Here is a 23,851-nt window from a genome sequence, read left to right on the forward strand (position 1 = left end):
GGTATATTAAATTTATTTATACAAACATTGATGGCTACATATGTGCATACACGTGTCTGTAATCACCCGTGTTGGGGGATTACGTCTTCAGGCCAAGAATTATCGTTCTTATATATATATATATATATATATATATACATTAGTGATGGGATGATTTCAATATGTTTCCAATTCCAATACAATTACCGATTCCATATGAACTTCCCAATTCCGATACAATTACTGTTTCTGATTTCAATTCTTTATAAATCTCTTAATATTTTACTATAAAGTTGTTATTTTGTCCAGATTACTGTGAAAACACATCTTTATTGTGCATGTATTTTCTCAAACATAAAAACACACCTATGAGGGTGTGATCTAGAGATTTTAGTGTTACTGGTGGTTTAAATCAATAAATATTTATTATTTTATTATTACTACAAGCAATAGAAGACGTTTTATGAAAACATAATAAAATAAACAAGATAATTAAAGGAATCGGTTTTGGCATCGGAAAATAGGCTCAATTTTTCCCGATCCGATACCCCAAAAAGATCCGATTTTTTTTATTCCTGACTCTGATTCCAATTAATCGTCCCAATACTTAATTGAAATCGGAATCAGGAATTTAAAAAATCAGAGCGTTTTGGGGTATCGGAATCGGTATTGGAATCGGGAAAATTTTAGCCTATTTTCCGATGTCAAAACTGATTCTACACCCAAAAATAAACTTCACACTAGAACAAAGCCCCTCGCAACTACCTTTCCTAGACATCCTAGTAACAATCAAAAACAACAACATAATCACAGACATCTACCACAAACCCACAAACACTCAACAATACCTCCACTTCAAAAGCCACCATCCTAAAAACTGTCTAAAATCAATACCCTACTCCCTAGCACGTAGAGTCTGCACCATAGTAACAGACAGACACCTCCGTTCAACTAGACTGAATGAACTACAAATAACACTGTGGAAAAGTACAGAAAGGTATTGAACTGGCTGAAAAAATTCCAATAGACCAACAAAAAACCCCTAAAGAACACAACAAAGAACAAATTTTAGCATACGTCTCTACACACAACACAAACAACCCAGAACTATTCACACAGAACAAAAAACCTTATCCTCCTCAATCAGAACGACAAACTAAACAACATACTTAAAACAACAAAAATAATAAAAAGCAAACTCCAACCCAAAAACTTAAAACACATCCTAACTTCCTCAAAACTCATCCCACATACTACAAAAGGGGTTACAAAATGCAACAAACCACGATGTGGAGTATGTGACATAATAATAGAAGGTAACACATACACATTCAAAAACCCAGCACAAACATTCAAAATAAAAAAGGATCTAAATTGCACCTCCAGAAATGTAGTATATGCACTAAGATGCACAGCATGCAACAAATCCTACATAGGCGCCACCAAAAATTTCAGCAATAGAGTGGCCTTACATAAGAGCAACATTAAAATTGTAGATAGCAGACACCTCTATGTTTCAAAACACGTACACACATGCAGTGGAAACAGCTTCAAAATAATGCCAATCTTCCAAACAGACAATTATTTTTATTTACTTACACAGGAAAAAAATTCATACATACAACCACACACAGACATAACACCCCTATCTCTAATACAACACACTGAAAAATACCAATCCTACTTAACCTCGAAACGAACAACACTAGGAAACACCTAGAACCATAGTATAATATCTGTTCCAACACCTCGCTCCCTCCTCAGTCAGTGGAAGAGAACCCCCTCATGACTGAAACAACTATCATCCCTTCTATCATCCCCCTCCCATACCTATACCCCCTCCAATTGGCCCCCTCTCTGGGGAACAAAATTTTCCCCACACTAGGAACCGATCCTGGGTCTGGCAATACCCACGTGGGGAGACAAATAAATAGAAACATTAAAAAATCCCCTATACATATTTTTAAATACACCCCTCTATCTAAACAAACATAATATAAAGAATACCCGAAAAGACTGAAACGAAAAATCACAATAGTAAAATCCAAGAATCCAAAAAATAAAGATCAAAATAGAATGAAAGCACCCCTACCCTTATTTCAGAAGAGCTGGTCCCCCCCCTCCTCACACATACACATCAGTAACAACCTTGTATCACAGTCATCTTCCTAGGGAAGCAAATGATCTCATAATACTATAAAACAGTGCACACATTCTCAAACCAATAAAAGAAAACACACACACACACACACACACACACACACACACACACACACACACACACACACACACACACACACACCCTACCCTAAAGGAAAAGGGAAAAAAACACAAGCAGAAAGAGAGAGTGAAAGAGAGAGAAACACAACACGAGAGTGATTACAGCCGAGGTCAGCGGCCCTACAAGCGCAATAGAAGAGTAATAAAAATTGAGCATGCCAATGAATAATAGACACTTTCACGCCTCCACCCCTTGGAAACACTTCAAATGAACTACGAAAATGCCATTTTTACATCTCTAACACATTTGAAAATAATTTCTGACGAGGACGCTTCACAGAACGTCTGAAACGCTTAAAAACGATTTCAATGATTTAAAAACATTATTACAATGATCCAAACATAATTCTCAGTGAAAAACCAAGACACAGAATAATAAAATAATGTTAAAAAATACACATTGTTGGTGACTACCCCCTTATTTAAATATATATGTGTGTGTGTGTGTGTGTGTGTGTGTGTGTGTGTGTGTGTGTGTGTGTGTGTGTGTGTGTGTGTGTGTGTGTGTGTGTGTGTGTGTGTTTCTGTACGTTATTATTAACCCTTGAATGGGATAGAGATTCATCAGCTTAAATATGACATCAGTACTCCATACATGGTCTGATAGTTAATTTGTCGAGACAGAGAATAGATTTAGGTGAGAGAAAGTGTCAAGAACTATAGAGAGAACCAATTTTACAAGAATCAGAAAGAGTAATGGATCTAATATATGAACTCCAAGAAAGATTTGATGAGAATAAAAGACCAAAAAGTTTCAGAGTCGCTTTCTCTTCAAGAGCAGAACCTTCCATGGGAATCTCAAGAAGGAAAAGCAACACACCTACGATTGTTAGTAGCAGTTCTGTATTCTTTAACGGCTGACATCACTGGGTTTACAGATGTAGTGGACAGCAAGGAATATTAACATGTATTAAAAAGTATCTCTCTGGGAGGAAGACCCTGTACTGAGTTCTCTGCAGATGGTTTGCAGAAGTTAGAAGCTGTACACTCATTTTGCTATCTTGGCGGTATGATTTGTGCTGGAAATGTGAATTAAATTTGATTTTGAATTTACAGACTGTATGGGCAAGTTTTATAAGTTTTCGCCATTGCAACCTGTCACCCCTCTTATTTGTTACTTACGTTCTAGCTTACAACAACGTAAATGTCCATAGTGCCATGTTATATGTGAATGAATGTTGCTCTCCGACTAGTTTTTGGAGAATGCTGAGGAATGACCTGGATATGGTTTGTTTAGTTGGTTGGTGCTGTGCACCTTGGTGACAGAGTTAGCTCTTACTTCTTTCTATTGAGGTTGAAGTTGGCCAGCTGTTGTAGGGAACCACCCTCCAAATGGACTCATCCATCGTCCATATAAACTTTACACATGATGGTCCAAGGCGGGAATCTAATTCCAGAGCGACTCTCGCATGCTCTGTGAAGTACCTACACTGTTCGTTTGTAACGTTTCCTTTGTAACCTTTCCGTTTTCATGCAATACATGTTTAAACTGTTCTCCGTTGTTCTGTGTTCCTTTGTGGCTACTTGCAAGCCATTACACTAGCTCTGCATTGCAATCGTCTTTGGCGATGTGGAGATGTTGAATAAAGCTCTAGATCTAGATCGATAAACTGATGCACATGCATCCCAGCTGAGTGTAAGGTTCTCTAAGAAAAACATGAAATGACTCAATCAAAGATGACCTCAAGCAGTGACGCATCAAAACCGATGTAAATGATGCAGGGTGAAATGATAATATTGTCGCCCTAGGAAATGATTCCATTTCCGTTTGATGAAAACCGTTTTTTTTTTTTTGTTGTTGCAGATCATCTACTAGTTGGCCAGTTATGTACAAATCCCAAGAGCGATAGGAGCCTTATATCATGTCTGAAAGTGACGTAATGTTCAACATGCAAGATCGGAAATGTGCCACTGTACAACTCATGCTCTCTACTGATCTAAGTTATGACAACGGGACCATTGCTAGCACCCTCAAAATGCATCGCTGAATTGTCACGAATAGCAGGAATGTGGCTAGGGTGATAAAAACAAATTTTTCAGCCACGATTGTGGTCTTTGGTGTGGTTTCAAGTGAGAGCCACATAATGCCACCTCACATCTTCGAAGCCGGCTTGAAAATCAACACCAAAGTGTATCTGAATGTGCTGAAGAGTATGGTCATTACCTGATGCAATAAGATGGCTTCTGGCAGACCCTGGATGTGGCAGCAGGACTTGACACCGGCTCACAGTCCAAAGAGACCCAGGCTTGGCTTCAGAAGGAGTGCTACGACTTTGTACTTTTATATCACTGGCCCCTCTCCTCCCTGACCTGAACCCGCTGACTACTTCGTTTGGTTATACATTGAGAATATCACCAACATGACCTTCAACAACACCAAAGCTAGCCTGATCGCTGCCATCCGCTGAGTATTTGCCAAGCTCATGCCAGTGCTTGTGAAAAAGGCATGCTCCCAGTTCCAGACCGCATCGAAGTTGAAGGTGGTTACATTAAATAGATGTCAGTTCTACTACATAATCAACTTACCTGAATTGACTTTTTCAATAAAAGCTTTAAAATAAAGCTGTACTGATATTTTCTTTAGGGCAACACTGTTACCGTTCCACCCTGTAGTTTCGTGCCACCATGAGTAACGTGCAATCCGCATCAGATGTGGAGAAGATGGGTTAAAAGAAGAAGAAGTATCTTTTTAGGAACAAGCCCACCCCCACCCCCCGGACACACAGTGCTGTGGGCCTTGTAAAAATACATGATAGCAAAACTATAATAAAAGGCAGTTGACCAAACACCAAATGAAATACAATAAACAATGGATGTAAAGATGACAATATTTTATTGAGAAAAAGAGATGTTCTGGATGTTTGTATGTGTGAGTGCATGCTACGTCGTTTTTATATGGGAGTATAGGTAAGTTCAATGTAGGTGGTGTGTGCATATATTTTTTATGGTTGCTTCATGTGAGCATAAGTCTGCCTCAGGTGACGTGCATCCCTCCATCCCCGAAAGACAATAAACTCTTTGCCGCCATTGAAAAAAGGTAGCAGCACCTAGGAGTTTGACTTCCAACAACAAAATTGTAGTAGTGTAGATTAATAACCTCTGTTAAGTACTAAGATTAATAACCTCTGTTAAGTACTAAGTTAAGATTAATAACCTCTGTTAAGTACCTCCTCCTAAAAAGAAAAGCTGAGATTATGCGTGAAAACCTTGGCAGAAAAAAGAAAAATCCAATGCCATACTTCAGTATTTATAGTGGGGATTTAGTTTTGTATATCAACTTATAGAGTGAATGGAGATCGACTTGTCTCCGAATTCATGGTGAAGACAAGAGCATGGGTCGAAACTCCTTTCTCTATCAAGAAAAAAAAATCAGCAAATAGCAATGACTCGGAAAACAATTACAAACATCTATATATTAATACGATAGTGTGTGTTATTTTCTGTGCCACGCTTCTATCTGAGTTGTTTAATTGTTATAGACTTCTATTTCTTGTAATAAATAACTTTACTAAAAGTTCTTCATAAGTTTTGGTTTCGGTTATAGCTGATGGCACTCCAGTAATCTATATATATCTTTGATTTCATTTATATATATATATATATATATATATATGTGTATATATATATATATATATATATATATATATATATATATATATATATATATATATGAACAAATGATTAAAAAAAACATGTTAAAAGACATCTTGAAAAAGAGTTAAAAGCATATTTAATTTTAAAAAGGAAGTACAAGATAAGTGGATAGTCCTTAATCTGCAGAGTTTTGAATAAATACTCTCCTTCTCATCAGAGGGCAGGAATTAGCAAAATGCGGGATCGGATTTTGTATGTAAAAGTATTTAGTGAAACTACAAGTAAGTCACAGATCTTACTTGGTTAAAAAAAAGGGTGAGGTAAGGGGAATAGGAGGTAAAAGAAAAATGATAAAAAGATTTCACATGAATGGATAGTCCGGTGAAAGGTAAAAAATCCAAGAATGGTAAAATCCAAACACGGTCGAATCAAAAATTTCCAATCCAACAGGTAAGTTCCAAATCGTCCAAAATGATCCAAAAGGCAGAATTCCTTGGAAAAAATCACAAATGGAATGAGTTCCAAATCATTAAAAGAAAAGTTCAAATGTGCACAGAAAATATATATATATATATATATAAAGAATCCAAAAAATAAATATCAAAATAGAATGAAGGCACCCCTACCCTTATTTCAGAAGAGCCAGTCTCCCCCTCCCCACACATACACATTAGTAACGACCTCGGACCACAGCCGCCTTCCTAAGGAAGCAAATAACCCCAAAATACTATAAAACAATATACTCATTCCCAAACCAATAAAAGCAAACACACACACGCACACACACACACACACACACACACACACACACACCCTACCCCACCCTAAAGGAAAAGAAAAAAACATTAGCAGAAAGAGATAGCGACTACAGCCAGGTCAACGTCTCCCTGGACAAGCCCAATAAAAAAAGCAATAAAAATTCAGCATACCAATGAATAATAAACACTTACAAGCCTCCACCCCTTGGAAAAACTTCAAATTAACTACGAAAATCGCCATTTTTACACATTTGAAAATAATTTCTGACGAGGACGCATCACAGACCGTCTGAAACGCGCGTAAACGATTTCAATGACTTAAAAACATTATTACAATGATCCAAACATAATTCTCAATGAAAAACCAAGACACGGAATAATAAAATAATGTTAAAAAATACACATTGTTGGTGACTACTTCCTTATTATACACATTGTTGGTGACTACTTCCTTATTTATTTATATATATATATATATATATATATATATATATATATATATATATATAAGTTTTGGTTTTTGTTTCAATTGAAGCTGATTTACCACAGTCATATGAATATTTTATTCTGTTTTATTTTTTTTTGGGGGGGGAGTCGCAACTTTATAATATATAAAAATCGATAAAGCATTAACTCTACAATAATACATATGGAATCTGCAAGAATTTAAATATCATATTTAAGCGGGTGTCCTTGCTAGCTTAGATAAATACTTTTGCAGTTTTAACAAAAGAGCTACAATAATATCAGATCGTCTCTATTTACACTGAACATCTACAGAATGCCAACATCAATATATTACATATGAAAGAGTCCCCTGTGGAATTTCCACAGGTCCTGCTAGTTTGAAATAATTTTGATTAACCAGGAAAGGATCACTTTTTTGTGTGTGTTATATACGCATGGCATATTCTTCTTGAATGCACACTGTCTCTCCCTGTGCGTGAAATTAAAAAGATTGGGGTGCATTAATAATGCTGTAAGATGTGTATTTTTATAAGACAAGAGTTCGGAAACATCATTCAAGTGGAAAATAAATCTATATACTAATAGAATAGCGTGTGTGTTATTTTGTGTCACACACACATCTGTTTACTTCCGAGTGACTGTCGTTTAATTGTTATGACCTTCCATTTCTTGTAATAAATAATTTTACCAAGAATTCTTCATAAGTTTTGGTTTCAGTTTCGATTCAAGCAGATGCACCCAAACCATATGGATACATTTTTTTTATTTTTGAAATCACAACTTTATAATATATAACAATCGCTAAAAAATTGACTCTATAATAATATATACGAAATCTGCCAGAATTAAAATATCATATTTAGGTGTATTTTATAACCGGGCCATGCAATGCCTCTCTGCTTTTTTAGATAAATACGTTTGCATTTTTAACAAAAGAGCTGCAATAATATCAAAGCGTCCCCATTTACGCTAAACATGCACAGAATGCCAACATCAATATATATATATTTTTTTTTTTTTTTTATTACATTTTCACCCCAAACAAGGCAAATTGCCACTTTGGTGTAGGGGGCTACTATCAGGGGAAACAACTACTGGGGTACTAGGTAGGGATTTGGGCAGCAAGGTGTCGGTTCACGTTACACTTGAACTTCTGCACGTCAGTACTGTTGGGGAAGCAGGGACCTGGAATGGAATTCCAGAGTCTTGCGGTTCTGGGGAAGAAACTATTGGAGTAAAAAGATCTTTTACATCTAGGGATCTCTACAGTGTGGGGGTGGGATCTAGTAGCCTGTCGGGTTTGTCGAGGGTGCTCGCGTCGTGGGGGCACAAGTGATTGCAGTTTGTCAGAGCATTCACCACTAAAATACTTGTAGAAAAGGCAGAGGGATGCAACATTTCGTCGATGGGACAGAGGCTGAAGCTTAGATGCCAGTTCAGGGCCTATCAGGTTTGCGACTCTCTTTTGAACCTTGTCAAGGAGCGAGAGACTAGTAGCAGATGCACCAGCCCAGATGTGGCAGCAATACTCCATACATGGGCGAATGGTGGCCTTATAGAGGTACAGGATACTTTCGGGTGTTAGTAGTTTTCTAGCACGGTAGAGAGAGCCCACCTTTCTTGCAGCGGCCCTGGCAATGCCTTCAATGTAATTGTTCCAACTCATGTTTCCTGTGAACGTTAGGCTATATTACATATGAATGAGTCCCTTGACCATTTTTCTTTCTTATGTTCGACCTATTTTCTAACATTCTTGACGATGCTGTTTTACGTTCACTGGACGGAATCCAGCTTATGTGATAACCCCGGACAACAGTGATGATGACTTGCGGAAATGCTGTCTGGAATGTTTTTATTTTGATGGGCTAAGCCTTTTATATTGAGTTTCGTGTACGTTCCAACTTGTTTACTGTCTTCATACGCGGAGAGATAAAAAATAGTCCCATAGATTTGTGTCAAAATGGCGCATTACAGCCACGTCTCTTACGCAATACAATTTTACATAGGAAATTTATAAATTCAAATTGTTCCTGAAATGAATAGTTGACAGCCGTATAGATTCTTCTGTTTACGTAACGAGCGATTTGATTTAGCTGGTCACAACGAACTTAACGTAAAATGATCAACCATTTTCGAGCCATTCTTTTTTATAGGGAAAATCTTGTCAGTTTTCATTTGGGGGCTCTACGTTTTTAACCGATTACGTGTGCTTTGTCCACTCCGACTAGAGTTAGTAATAAAAAAATAATGTTAACTGTCCTATAAAAGTTAGAATTGCCCGGATATGAGAGATCATTTAATGTTAAATTTATATGCAAAACTTATTTTCAGGGTGTCCTCACATAATCGCCTAAAAAAGTAGGATCGATATTTGAGGAGGGAACTTGATTGTGTTAATTTACAAATTTTCTGAAAAAGCAAATACTATAGGTGCTTATTCAGATTGGAACTTGTAGCGGCAATTAAAATGTTTTTAAATATACAGAAAAGTTTGTATGATGTACGTACCAGTCATTTAATGAAAGTGGAATATCAAAATAACTAGCAGGATCCGTTAACCGGAGTTGCTCGGTGGTAGTTTGCCTCCCCCCCCCCGCGAAAAAATTAAAGTGCTGCTGCTGCTGCTGCTGCTGCTGTTGTTGTTTTTGTTTTTTCTTCTTCTTCTTCTTCTTCTTCTTCTTCTTCTTCTTCTTCTTCTTCTTCTTCTTCTTCTTCTTCTTCTTCTTCTTAATCCCAACTTTCTCATGGTAGAACGGCTTTCGGAATAGACACCCCATTTTGTGATTGGGTAGTGGGTTGTCCGAAAATGACCAAACAGAAAAAGTTGGTGATTGTAGTGTGGGTGGGCCCGTGCATACTATTCTGGCGGGCAGAGTATGATTCAGGGTATGGTAGTTTTCTTAGTAATACTGGAGTTTAGGTGGTGAAATACTTTCGAACCGTCTATCACTTAAAAGGAACTAAATTCCTATACTCACCTGTACGATACGATGTAAACATGTAATCTGTATCGAAAAAAAGAAACTATATAAACAGAACGTTTTCTTCTTAAAATAATAAACAGTAAAAATTTTGAAACAGAAATTTTATGATACGAAAACAGTTTATTAAGCTTAGTGATCTATTTGCGTTAAAACAAAACAATAAATCTTAGTTATAAGAGTTTTAAGTACGCTAGGCACTTCCAAAATTCATCACAAAATTAATCTGTCTATATGTAACACAATGTAACTTTATTATAAGTTAATATTATCAATATAACTTTTGTACAATTTAAAAGAAGGGCAAAATAAACCAGTAATAATTTGTTTTTTTTTTAATTTCCATCGTGCGAAAATAACGAAATTGTGAGACGAAAATTTCCGCTACTTTCCAACACAGAGAGAATGAAAGACAGATAGAGGGAGAGGAGCGGCGGCTAAAACAACACGTATTTGTGCGTACATTACTTTATAAACGCTAATAACATTTCGATTGTAATATTAATTCAGTGCTGAATAATTATGTATAAGAGAGAGAGAGAGAGAGAGAGAGAGAGAGAGAGAGAGAGAGAGAGAGAGAGAATTTATAAAAGAGAGAGAGGGAGAGAGAGAGTATAATAATTTGTTTGGGGGTGGGGGTTGCATGCACTAAATAAATATTTCCCTTCATATATTTTACGGAAACTGCATTTTATATGTAATTTTATTCTAAAATGGATAAGTATCGAAATTTTCCCGAAAATCTGACCATTAGTTGATTTTTGCTAGATTTATTAAACACGGATATTTTTTCATGTTCGGAATGCTTAATACATGGGAAGGTTATTTTTAAAGCGTCAATTATGCAAACAAAATTTTCGTCTCACAATTGACGCTTTAAAAATAACCTTCCCATGTATTAAGCATTCTGAACATGAAAAAATATCCGTGTTCAATAAATCTAGCAAAAATCAACTAATGGTCAGATTTGCGGGAAAATTTCGATACTTATTCATTTTAGAATAAAATTACATATAAAATGCAGTTTCCGTAAAATATATGAAGGGAAATATTTATTTAGTGCATGCAACCCCCACCCCCAAACAAATTATTATACTCTCTCTCTCCCTCTCTCTCTTTTATAAATTCTCTCTCTCTCTCTCTCTCTCTCTCTCTCTCTCTCTCTCTCTCTCTCTCTCTCTCTCTCTCTCTCTCTCTCTCTTATACATAATTATTCAGCACTGAATTAATATTACAATCGAAATGTTATTAGCGTTTATAAAGTAATGTACACACAATTACGTGTTGTTTTAGCCGCCGCTCCTCTCCCTCTATCTGTCTTTCATTCTCTCTGTGTTGGAAAGTAGTGGTGGAGGGAGTAAGGGGAACGCGAAGCGAGCAAACAGCTAGGTGACTGAGCTGACGGAATCAGCTTTGCAGAGGGCAATTGATAAACGAATAGGGGGAGGGGGAGATAGATGGGGGAGCCAGTAATAACGGAAGAAGCAGTTAGACGGAGGTTTGTGTACGTTTAGGCTCGAATTTCTGTGGCTGAATAAATAAAATGACACAAGCAATGACTTTATATAATATAGGAAAAGTCCTGAACTGCAAAGGTAACGTAGATAATTTAGCCAAAATAAATAGAAGCCTATGGATATGTAAATAAATGGCGGTATGTTTTGTAAGTGTGGAACCGTTCGTTTAATGGTGGACAATGCGAATATCAGAATAGAAGAATGTCCACATAGCATCCAATCAGTGGTAGCGGATTTCGGCAAAGGAAGAATTATCATTTAGAAATAAGAAAGTGTAAATGTTATTGTATCTGTATGTGGATATTAATCAGTTAAGAGCGGCGCAGACCCAGCAGAGTAGGAGTATGTGGAGATGGTACCGGTGTCTAGTGGGAGTATTGCTAGTACAGAATAGGCAAGGAGAAAAATATGATCTACTTCCTCTGTAGATGTTGAGATTGTGATCGTTACGATCCTCAGAAATAACGTAATATTTTAATCTGACACGTAGATGTGCATGTAATGCCCTTTAAAGTTACATAAGATAGTGGGTAATTGGCTAGACATAATAAATGCGCATGCGCCATATGCGGTTGCAAACCTAGTGTACTTTGGTCCAGCGGGAAAAGACTGCGCCTCTTTTATTATATATATATATATATATATATATATATATATATATATATATATATATATATATATATATATATATATATATATATATATATATATATATATTACATAATGTGATTAAGTAGGGTTTTTTTTAAATTTATATTATTCACGAAAATAAAATTTCCATCGTTCATTATAAGGGAGAAAAATTGCTTCCATCCTTGAATGAAAGCAAAGCTTGACAAGAGCAGACAACCTATAAGGGCAATAGGGATTTTTTTTTTTAAATACAAAGTAAATTTATGAATAATTTATCGTTAACGTAACTTTTTTTCTTTTTTTTTTTTAATAAAGAACTTCATTTTTCAAAAATAAAATATACAGATGTAAACGGCGCTTCTATACTATTGGGACGAAATTTCGGCGCTTCTACACTACTGGGACTGAGTTTCACATGAAAACAATGGTATCTACGTATTCCTCGTATTTTTAAGATGATTATATGCCAAAATTACGAAAATCGATAAGGTAGGAAATTATATATTAAAGAAAATAAAAAATAGAAATTTGATGAAAACGATCATAAGACACAGGAGAGCTCAAAAGGGCGGTAATTTTCCGTTTTGATTTAAACACGATGACGGCAGTTTTTCATCTGCTAACACGATTTAAGTCGTTTTGTTTAATAATTAAGTAATATTTATGTAATTTCAACTGTATAATTTGGACGCTACCATTGTAACTTATTAGAAGTGACAAAAATCAATTGAAACCAATGCTTTTTATCTGAAAACTCAATTTATCGACTACAAAATCTCGTCCCAATTCTGTAGAAGCGCTGTTTAAACAACAATTATATACAGTTTAAAACTGTGCTGACAAAAGAAGAACTCTCTTCTATGCCTTCCGGAAGCGAATTACTTCCCTTACCGGAAGCGAATTATTTCCCTTCAGTTTTTATCCTATGTATGAAATGTAGAACACGTGGACTCGCTTCTCCGCGTTGTTCTTAGTGAAATAAAGCTTACTTTAAGCTCACTCAGTTCTCCTGTCCTATTTATCACAATTTATTTCACTAAAGAACTATGGAAAAGTACCTGAAACCCGAACGCCTTGATTTGGAACCCACAAAGGCGGACGCAGCCGATATATGGCGACACTGGAAGAGGTCGTTTGTTATATTTATCGAGGCGGTTAGTGGTCCGCAACTGACAGACGAGTTAAAACTCAATTTATTAATCAACCTGGTGTCTCCAGCGATTTATAAACACATTTCTGACGTTAATGACTACCAGACAGCTATGAACACCCTAGAAGAGGTTTTTGTTCAACCTAAAAACAGCATCTTCTGTCGTCATTTACTGGCAACTCGTCGTCAACAAAGAAACGAAAGCGTGAACCAGTATTTACAGTCCTTAAAAGAACTTGCTAAGGATTGTGACTTTCAGGCTGTCGGCGATACAAGTGAGGGATGAATACATCAGGGATGCATTCATAAAAGGAATCGAGTCATCCCACATCAGACAGAGGCTCCTGGAGAACAAGAAACTCGACCTGCATACTGCGTTCGACCAGGCTCGCACGCTCGAGACAGCTCAAAAACAGTTGTCATCGTACGCTCAGTCGGACTCCTTGACTGCGTCGATATCTTTTCCACTGCAGTCGGAACAGAAGAAGACGACAACCAGTCTAGATGCGAGGAGCAACCCACAGTAGCGTCACTCTCAGGACAGAAATGCTTCTTCTGTGGAAACCCAAGGCATGACCGGGCGAGGTGCACCGCCAGAAATTCTTTTTGCAAAAACTGTATGAAGAAAGGGCGTTTCGCTCGTGTCTGCAGATCGCCAACGGCTGCTGCTGCTGCTGCTATAAACTACGGTGAGTCTCTTCTTGCTTCGTCAGTTCCTTCTCTAAACTTTTCGGAGAGTCTCTCTCGTTCGTCCTTATGGGGAAAAATCAAAGGTGAACCCATGAGGATACTCATCGATACTGGAAGCTCAGAAAATTTTATCCATCCTGACAAAGTTAAGGTACTCGGGTTAACGGTCGTGCCAAGTTCCGAGAAGATTTTGATGGCTAGCAGTTCTCATTCGTCCTCTACTCTTGGCCATTGTGTTGTATCTCTGGGTCTGAATGGGAGGGAGTACGATAATGTCAAGTTATCGATTATGGCCAACCTGTGCAGTGATGTAATTCTCGGACATACATTTCTGAACCAACACTCGTCGGTAGAAATACCTTTCGGAGGACCCCTCCCCCCCCCTCACTGTTTGTGGGCTTACCGCCATTAAAAATGTCCCTTGCCCGTCTCTCTTTACAAACTTAACCCCAGACTGTCGCCCAATTGCGGTTAAATCCAGGAGACATACCCTACCAGATGCCAAATTTATTAAATCGGAAATAACCCGCATGCTAAAGGAAGGTATTATAGAGCCCTCTCAATCTCCATGGCGAGCCCAAACGCTCGTAGTGACTCCTGAGAATAACAAGAAGAGACTTGTTGTGGATTACTCTCAAACGATAAACCGTTTCACTCTCCTAGATGCTTATCCTCTTCCTCGAATGGAGGACATGGTAAATGAGATTGCCACTTATCAAGTGTTTAGCACTCTTGATCTAACTAGTGCTTATCATCAAGTTGCAATCAAGCCGGAAGAACGAAAATACACAGCCTTCGAAGCTTCTGGATCCCTGTACCAGTTTCGGCGAATTCCGTTTGGAGTAACCAATGGAGTAGCTAGCTTCCAACGAGTAATCGACGATATCATCAAACGAGAAGACCTCCGAGGAACCTTCGCCTACATCGACAATGTTACAGTTTGTGGAGAAAATCAGGCAGATCATGATGCTAATTTAAAATGTTTTATGAAGGCTGTAGAGAAATATGGACTGACACTGAATGAAAGCAAGTGTCACTACTCTCTTGTTTCAGTAGACTTGCTCGGCTATACAATAAGCAAAAGTTTGGTAAAACCAGACACTGACAGGCTTAAAGGGTTGATGGACTTGCCTGTCCCTCAGGATTCTCCTTCTCTTCAACGAGCTATGGGAATGTTCTCCCACTATTCAAAGTGGATATTTAACTTCTCTGAGAAACTACATCCCCTAACTAAGATTACCAACTTTCCCCTCTCTAAGGAACAAACCGACGCCTTTAGGGACCTAAAGAAAGATATTGCTAAATCCTCTCTAGTAGCCATAGACACCTCTCTTCCCCTTGAGGTTGAAACTGATGCCTCGGAACATGCCATCGCTGCCTCTCTGACCCAGAACTCTCGGCCAGTGGCCTTCTTTTCCAGAACATTAACCTCCGCCGAGCAAAAGCACTCCTCAGTGGAAAAGGAGGCCTATGCAATTGTGGAGGCGATCCGAAAATGGCGACATTTACTGCTCGGGAAGCATTTTAAGCTAACCACTGACCAAAAGTCTGTCTCTTTTATGTTCGACCTTAAAGGAAAGAGCAAAATAAAAAATGAAAAGATAACAAGATGGAAGTTAGAACTTGCCTGTTTTAGCTATGATATTACCTATCGACCAGGGAAACAAAATGTTACTGCAGACACTCTGTCTCGAATTTGTTCTTCCGCCACCTACGCTGACAAATTACACTCATTACACACAGACTTATGCCATCCGGGGGTAACCAGGATGCTACATTTCATCAAAACCAAAAATCTGCCATACTCTGTGGAGGAGGTGAAAGCTGTTTCGAAGACTTGCTGGGTATGTTCTGAAGTAAAACCTAGGTTCTTTAAGTTGGCACCTCAGATTCTCATTAAAGCAAGTCAACCATTCGAAAGAATAAGCGTGGACTTCAAGGGGCCGTTACCCTCAAATTCTCGCAACCGGTACCTTCTGACAGTGGTTGACGAATACTCTCGTTTCCCCTTCGCTTTCCCCTGTGCCGACATCTCAGCTGCTACTGTCCGAAAACACCTAATTAGCTTATTCTCCATGTTTGAAAATCCTTCCTTTGTACATTCTGATCGTGGAACAGCCTTCATGTCAGACGAACTAAGAGAATTCTTACTTTCTTGTGGCATTGCTACTAGCAGAACAACTGCCTTCAATCCTCAAGGTAATGGACAAGTGGAAAGATATAACGGTATTATCTGGCAAACAGTGAGTCTAGCTCTACGCTCAAGAAATCTCCATGTTACAAATTGGGAAAGTGTGCTAGATGTAGCCCTCCACAGCATCCGCTCATTGCTTTCCACCTCTACGAACAGCACTCCTCACGAACGTCTCTTTAATTTCCAAAGGAAATCAGCCACTGGGAATTCTATGCCCACCTGGCTAACAAATGCTAAATCTGTTCTTTTAAAGCGACATGTACGCGGGAGCAAATACGAGCCCCTAGTCGAGCCTGTAGACCTACTTGAAGTCAATCTTAGCTATGCTCATATCCATTTCAATAACGGACAGGAGACGACAGTGTCCCTACGCCACTTATCTCCATTGGGTGATAGATCGAGCATTCTAGAGGCAGAAATAGATCCCGTGCCGGAGAACGAACAGCTACAGGACGTACCTCAGCAGCCCGATTCAGACGCCCTTCCTCGAGTGGACGAAAACTCTCCCTTCAAGAATTCGGTTCCTACTTCTCCCCAATCAGACGATCCACAGAGGAGATCATCGGAGGACAATGAGGTGCTGAATCTTCGACGCTCTACTAGAGTTCGTCGAAGCCCCCAATATTTAGCTGAAAACTATCTGCTTTGAACTTTTCTTTTCTCTTTTGCTTTGCAGCTTAAACAGAAACCCGCTCCTGCAGTTCCTGGTAACTCTACATCCTAAGATCATCATACGGCCTCGGATTCCTCTGAGTGGCGGAGAATGTGCTGACAAAAGAAGAACTCTCTTCTATGCCTTCCGGAAGCGAATTACTTCCCTTACCGGAAGCAAATTATTTCCCTTTAGTTTTTATCCTATGTATGAAATGTAGAACACGTGGACTCGCTTCTCCACGTTGTTCTTAGTGAAATAAAGTTTACTTTAAGCTCACTCAGTTCTCCTGTCCTATTTATCACAAAAACAAAAATTGAGATTACCATCTTCAGAAACAAATTGCTGCGACAATTTACCACTAAAAAGCGTAAAGTTTGATTTTCCTAAATAAAAAAAAATACTTAATTGATTTTTGTGATTTTTGGAATATGCCATCTTCATTTACACGATAAAAGTTTTTCTTTATTTTTTGTATATTGCCATAAGTGCTAATCTGAATAAGCACTATATACTTCACTTTGATCCTAGCCAAAAGTTCAGACAAAGAGAAATGCGGGTGTTATTGGCACCTACAATCCCTCCTTTTCTCTTTTTTTCAACAGTTTGGCCCAATTTTAGCGTTAAACTCTCCCAATGCAATTTATTTTGCAACTACGACAACCACCACTGTCAAAATGTCTTTTAAAAATCTATCTTGAAATTTTGTAACGGTTTTTATTTTCATTTTATTTTTTTCTCTTTCTAATCCCTTATTTTTTATTTTATTTTATTTTTTTTTTTTTTAGCTAAAAGCAGGAATACAAACCGAACGCTTGTGCGTGTGTGCGCGTATTAAACGGCACAGTACAGGAAAGCATCAGCAGCAGCGATAATGGTGCCATCATCATCATCAGCTACGGTTCAAATTCGAAAATGATGCTGGTCGCTTCTTTCACTGTTGGGTCTGAGAAAAAAAAAAGAAGAGAAAGAAAGAAAAAGTGTAACACAAATAATGGACTTTCAGTTCGACAGGAGAACGCTGTAGGCAAAACTGCAGACACACAAAAAGAAACTAACAACTCTGGAATTTAATAACATGAAACCAATTAATTCACTAAAAGGAAAAAGGAAATTATTCTTTTAAGAAAAAAAAACCCTAAATATTTCTCTTTAAAAAAAAATAATTGCGAATGTTCAGTGTTTTTCATTTTTTTTTTTTTTTTAACCAAAACATCCAGCTTCAAGACGGGGAAATAATTTAAAAGTGAAACAAAAAAATTGTTTTTCTCTCTATATATAAGTTTATAAGTTAGAGATCTTGACGCTGGTGTTCAGACCTTTTGGATGTATGTCTCGCACTCTCGCACCCCCAATTCTTCCCCTTTTTTGCTTCTCTGTCTGTCTGTCTGTCTGTCTGTCTCTCTCTCTCTCTCTCTCTATCTCTCTCTCTCTCTCCATCTACAGGAGAAAAAGAGAGAGTTATGTCTATAACAGAGGAAGGGTCGATTGCCCCCGCCGATGACTAGGCGTTGAATGTGTTCGTACGAGAGCACCTGTGCCGTCGTGCCCCTCCCCGTCGTAAGTCTACGATAAGTGCTCCCTCCCATCTAAATGTCTTTTAAAAAACGAAAAGAAGACCTTTTGAATTCTCTCTATTTAGATTTTCATAGGAAAATAAAATTGTTATATCTACAAACACATAAAGGCAAAAAGTTAAGATACGAAATCGCTTTTTTTGTGCAAGGAGAAACAGTAAACACCCAGCTCCCCCAAAAGGGGAACTCTAGATTGGAATAAAAATTTAAAAAAAAAAAAAAAAAAAAGATTTAAAAAAAAAAATTCCCTCGGTCTAGAAAGATATCTTTTACTCTTAAGATCAGATACTAAGTCCTTTTTTTATTTTTTTCATTAATTTGTGACCCTATTTACTTGCATTCCCACGAGAGCAAGGTCAGTTTTAAACGTAAAGGAAAATTTACAACTCCTCAAAAAAAAAAAAAAAAAAAAGAAAGAAAAAAAAAAGCACTCCGGATTGAAACAAAAATAAAATAAATTGCCTCTGTCTGGAAAGATTTCTCCTTTTGGGTGAGGACGGAACAGACACTACACTCTAGTATTACTCAATAAGCCCCCTCCTCCCCTTCATCTCTGTTTCTCTCTAACTCTGTCCACAACTCTCTCTCTCTCTCTCTCTCTCTCTCTCTCTCTCTCTCTCTCTCTCTCTCTCTCTCTCAACAAAAGAAACTTTTTTTTCATTTGTAACTTTTTTCTTCTCAACTCGACTACATTTAAAGTCACTTATGGTGACAGTTTGAGTTTTTAAACACTACTTTTTTTTTTCACGTCTCATCAGCAAAAAGAAAGACATACATTGTTTACGAGTGGACGACGAAAAGAATTTCGGTTGTACATTTCTCAAACGTTGAAGAATTTCATTCAATTTGTTTCATGAACGACGTATGAAACTTCGTCCGACCATAGGAAAAAAAAATACAAAAAAAAAAACGCTCATATCAAACGGATTTTAAAATTGAAGACAAAAAAAGGTAATCTTAATATTTTATAATCTTTGCATGTTTAGTTCAATTGTACTATAGAGGCTGTACGAATATCTTGCTTATTATATTTGCTTTCCGTCCACATTAACAAAAGTGAGACAACTTCTCGTATATTTGTGTTTCAGTGAAACACTGTTTCACGCCCCTACGCGACTCGCACATTGTTCATTCATTTCTTTTATTTTTAATCAAATATATATTTAAAAGAAAATGCCAAAATGAAGTTTTTTAAAAGGTTATTTAAAAAAAAGGAAAAAATTTAAATACGATATCAGGTACTTTATTCGGGCCGGGTTTTTTTTGTGTGTGTGGGGGGGGGGTATTTAGATAGTATTTTCAATATGGTTGTGTTTCAAGTCTAACGTAAATAAGTTCTTGATGAGCCGTTCCATATAAGTTATCAAATTTACCAAATTTTCATTACTAATGATTACTATATTGTCCAATTTCTGTCTGTACACTCTTTAACCCTTATCCTTGAGTGGCCTTTTGGCCTTGATAATGTGGCGATGCGTATGTAAAAAAAAACGTTAAACTCTTTTGCATCTTTTGTTAGATGAAAGTGCAAAATAGTAAAAACAGAAAAAGAAAGGGCCCTCCTCCTCCTCGCCATGTGTATGTGGTTTTTTTGTTTTTTGTTTTTTAAATAATAACGTTCATTATTTCAACACGGTTCGTATTTCTGCATAGGTATCCGAAATAAATTAACCACATTGCATTTCTGTTTATAAACAAGTCAACCATTTTAATCTTTTTGTTAATAGATGAAAAAAGTTCGTGGCCCTTGGGAATTTGAAAGGAATTTGGGAGCATTTAAACTGTCGAATAGAAACATATTTCCGGCTTTATTTATTTATTTTTACCAGACTTCGTGTACTAAAGGCTGAAAGTTTTTGAAGCTATTAACCAAATGAACGAAAAATTACATATAGTTTTATAATTATTTGATTCCGTTAATAATCAATCGATATCGTAATAAATAATTGGTAAATTTATATAAACACCGTGACAGCGAATTAACCCTAACCCTAACCCCTAACCCTAACCCTAACCCTAACCCCTAACCCTAACCCTAACCCCTAACCCCTAACCCTAACCCCTAACCCTAACGCTGTCACGGTGTTTGTATAATAATACCAAATAATTTGATTTCATATTTTTTTTTATAAAATAAAAAATAAAATAAATTGTGATAACGAAATTAAATTCACCATAGTGCATTTTTGTTTAGAAACAAAACAAACACGCCGTAGAAGAATGCAACAAAATTTAGTATAGACATTAAAATGGTTTTATGTTAATTCATTTTATTAATTTTATGTTAAATGAGGAATCCTTTCGAGTTTAAATTCGGGTTCCTTTTTTCTTTTTAAACACGACATCAGGTAAAATTCAGTTGCACTTTTGTTTTGATTAAGCGTATTATATTCACAATATTGACACATTTTATGGAAAATGATTTCAAGCTTTTTTTTTTTTTTCAATTTTGCATGCGCAATACTGACTGGATTTTAAATAGAAATGATTCCTTATTTAATAATATTAAAAAATATATATATTTAATAATAGTTAACAAAAAATCAATGGTAAATTTTTACGACCCCCCCCAATCTCTCTATGTTAAGAACGGCTTTCGGAATAAACACCCCCAACATCGAAAGCCGTTCTTAATATAGGGGGTGTTTATTCCAAAAGCCGTTCTTAACATGGGGAGGTTGGGTGTTTATAATACGCTGGGTGAAAAATACCAAAACATCCGGAATTTTTCGAATGGCTATACTACAATTGAACCACGTGTTTTTTGTTGTTTTTTGTTTGTTTGTTTGTTTGTTTTTTTCTGTTCTGATTATGTGATGTTGGTATTTAATTACTTCCCACTTAAGCAAAGTGTGACACAAGGTTGTCAGAGGGAGGAGAGTCGGGTGGTCGGGTACAAAAAATAGCCGTGAACTGACCTGTTGAAATTTTTTTGGTAGTGACACCTCTGGCGGTCGGCAATAAACCACATACGTACATTCACCCGAAAGAGAAAACTATGTCGGAGAGGATACTCAGTCGAACCATATCTCATCATCATCATCATCATCATCATTATTATATTATTATGATGATGATGATGATGATGATAAACAACAACAACAACAACAACTGATAAATTGGTAAACTTTTACTTTCTTTCCACCTAACAATCACATAAATCTGGTTCATTTCTTAGAGAGAAGTTACAGGTACTTCTATAAGAAAATAATGTTTAATTTTCATATTTTTGGACCGTTAACATGCATTCATTTCTATATATCTGCAAATATATATATTTGAAAAAAAAAATTTAAATAAGCGTATTTATTTGGAAAATAATTGTATACGATTTCATTCGTAAAAAGTAAATACTAAATAAACATATTTATTTAAAAAAAATGCAGTTTACAGATATTCTTATTTATTATATTTAAAAACATTGAAATGACACGCAAAAAAAGAACTCGTGGGCCCTTTTTCTTTTCTTTTTTTTTTTTTGTACTCCTTGAGCATTGAGTTCCATGGCGACCAGCAGAAAAATCTAATGGGTAAAACTACAACAGAACAACACCGACCAATAAAATTTGTTTTTGTAGGTTTTCGGGGTCACTGACAACGAATCTAATATTCAAACCTGTCGCAAATTTACTATTTGCATGGTATTAAACCCTGAACCCTCGCACTATTTTGTGCCAACTCATCGCCATCGTTTATGCTATTCTTACATGATGCGTTCGCGCATGGACGCGCGTAGTAAGGTGACTTGTCACATCGTGGAAGAATTTTTTACCAGACATTTTAAAATAACAGAAAAGTTTTCAAAAACAAAATGTCGTTCATTTTTCTGTGTTACGTAGTTTCTGATGCTTTTTTAATTGATCTAAAGAATTAAGTTTTCACGAGCGGTCTACAAAAGCATTTTTTTTTTTTTTTTTTTTTTTTGGAGGGGCAATTAGAAAACTCGTACAATATTCAACAGGTTCTTCTGCAGTTTAATTTACCGTTTTTCCGTAAATAACGCGCCGACATACACCGAGCAGAAGAACTTCATCCATCGCTCTACTCCCCAATGTAAACAGAATTTTTGTGAAAAATTAAACAGTTTTTCTGCTCGGTGTATGTCGGCGCGTTACTTACGGAAAAACGGTAAATTAAGCACCTGTTAAATATTGTACGAGTTTTCTAATTGAATCCCCTCCCCTCCAAAAAAAAAATAAAAATGCTTTTGTAGACAGACCGCTCGTGAAAACTTAATTTTTTAGATCAATTAAAAAAGCATCAAAAATTATGTAACACAGAAAAATGAACCACATTTTGTTTTTGAAAACTTTCCTGTTATTTTAAATGTCTGCGAAAAAATTCTTCCGCGATGTGACAAGTCACCTTACTACGCGCGTCCATGCGCGAACGCATCATGTAAGAATAGCATAAACGATGGCGATTAGTTGGCACAAAATAGTGCGAGGGTTCAGGGTTTAATACCATGCAAACAGTAAATTTGCGACGGATTTGAATATCAGATTCGGTGTCAGCGACCCCGAAAACCGACATGGACCAAATCTTATTGGTCGGTGTTCTGTTGTAGTTAAAGTAAACATTTACTCATTAAAGTTTTTTGCTGGTCGCCATGGAACTCAATGCCCAAGGAGTACTTTCTTTTTTTAACGGGAATGACAAATCTGCTGTCACCGTCTATTCCCTATTAGCAGGATGACCTGATATTTCCCGAGATTGAATGAGATCAATCCCATATTTTTATTGTCATCGAAATCTGTGAAATCGACTTTTTTTTTTTTTTCAATTAAATCGATTGATTGCCTGTTCTACAAGAAGAAAGCTTCACATATGCCTCCCCGCAGTGACTTACTTAGTCCACAATACATGTTAGTCTACATTGCACTGTAGAGAACCTACTGTTTATTTTATAAAATTATTTTTATGTATAATGAATGGCTTTAATTAAAAGTTTAAAATGCAAAAGTCAAGTATCATGTTTCCATTGTGCTTTAAACAGAAACATTCATTTCCAACGCGCCCGTCCCGTCGTCATATCAAAGAATCTACTTTCGACTTGTGTGTTAATAAAACTTCTCAAATGCACTTGTGATGTTAGGCTGTATAAGGTGTTAACTTTGGTCAAAATCGCATGTTCTTTCTTTCATCCGATTATTTCGATTATCGATACTTATCGAAGACATCCTGACACAAAACCGATATAAGAATGCTGCCAGGTACATTATATACCTCCGGGTGAAATTTCATAAAAATCGGCCCAGCCGTTTTTAAATCTATAGAGAACGGACATACGCATACAAAGTTCCTTTTTATATAATAATAGAGATTAAGTGTCACAGAGCAATAGCTCGAATGTATTAATTTGCGTCATTGCCGACGAA

At 36.8% G+C, this 23,851-nt stretch overlaps 1 long non-coding RNA gene across 2 annotated transcripts in view; it reads left to right on the forward strand.

Annotated features, from left to right (window-relative positions):
• Nucleotides 1–19,111: 19,111 nt before the first annotated feature.
• LOC145245896 (uncharacterized) overlaps nt 19,112–23,851 on the forward strand; it is a 260,524-nt gene continuing 255,784 nt past the window's right edge. The window contains exon 1 of one of the 2 annotated variants that reach the window (XR_013863045.1): nt 19,112–19,424. This is a non-coding gene — a long non-coding RNA (uncharacterized LOC145245896). The remainder of the gene's footprint in view (nt 19,425–23,851) is intronic. The other variant, XR_013863046.1, reaches the window with a different exon arrangement.

The sequence above is a fragment of the Euprymna scolopes genome, chromosome 23 (genome assembly GCF_053919585.1).
Source record: "Euprymna scolopes isolate OS-2025 chromosome 23, ASM5391958v1, whole genome shotgun sequence".
NCBI classification, from domain to species: domain Eukaryota; kingdom Metazoa; phylum Mollusca; class Cephalopoda; order Sepiida; family Sepiolidae; genus Euprymna; species Euprymna scolopes.